This window comes from Panulirus ornatus, chromosome 47, assembly GCF_036320965.1.
Source record: "Panulirus ornatus isolate Po-2019 chromosome 47, ASM3632096v1, whole genome shotgun sequence".
Taxonomy (NCBI): domain Eukaryota; kingdom Metazoa; phylum Arthropoda; class Malacostraca; order Decapoda; family Palinuridae; genus Panulirus; species Panulirus ornatus.
Window position 1 is genome coordinate 7,662,785 of NC_092270.1, and position 1,130 is coordinate 7,663,914.

The window sequence follows — 1,130 nt, forward strand, 5'->3', positions numbered from 1 at the left end:
CTCGCATGCAAAAACCCTCGACAAGACGTAAACACCACTCCCCCCCGACTCGCTCGACGTAACAGCCAGCTCCAGCCTGCCCTTAAGGCAGAATCTCGTGTAAAAGTACTGGAAAATAAGCACTTTCTCAACCCCATGCGTAGGTGTCGCTTCCTCAAGAAGACTATATGCCACATTACCTTTTCTATTCGCATCTCCGCTGCAATATGACTTCAAGCTATCGTACCCTGCGGGCTGTTGTGACGAGCGGACGACCTCCCCCTTTTTGATCGTGCGATGTCAACAGACCATCTCAGGGGCCATTGCAGGACCTGCTTCTGGAAGAAAGTGATGTGTATGAAAGACGTTCTTTTAAGCAATCCCTGCCCCCTCTCCCCTCCCACCCCTCCCGATCGGAAAAGAGATAAAAAAAAAAAAATGAGAGAAACTTAACTGACCGGTGGTGGCTGCCAGAGTGACGATAATTTCTTTTATAAATATACGAATTATTTCTTTACTTTTGTTTGTATTGTAAATAAATTTGTGGTCGTATTTTTGTGTGTGTGTGTTTGTGGCACTGGAAATCGACTCTATAAGAAAGAAAAGCGATTAATCGCCATATAAATGTACCCTAAACGACATTTCCATTCGGGCACGTTCGTTTGGTTGCGAGGTATCCTATACAAACTTTCTTTTTGGGGCTTAGGGAGTTACCGTCTGTCTTTCTGAGGAATGGCATACAGCGTCGTTACGAAAAGATGGGAACAGTTGAAGGTTACTGATGTTAGAACGATGTATATCCGCGATGCCTGGAACTGAAAATATGATAAAAGTTAGGAAAGTGCGTAAGACATCTCTACTCTCACTTTCACCCATTCTGACCCTTGTTTGATTACTATTTGTGGGTTACGAGGAGAGAGTTTCACACTCGTGCTGCCCCGTCTCTTAACCTTGTTTATATCCACCATGTTTGTACTCTTTATGTATGTATGCACATATACATTCACACTTAGACTCTGTGTGTGTGTGTGTGTGTGTGTGTGTGTGATCCCAGTGGTAATAATGTGTACTATTACCCAGTATGTCATTACAGCGTTGGTGATGCTCAGAACATGTCTGTCACATATGACAGCAATTGAGGTCTAAACTGC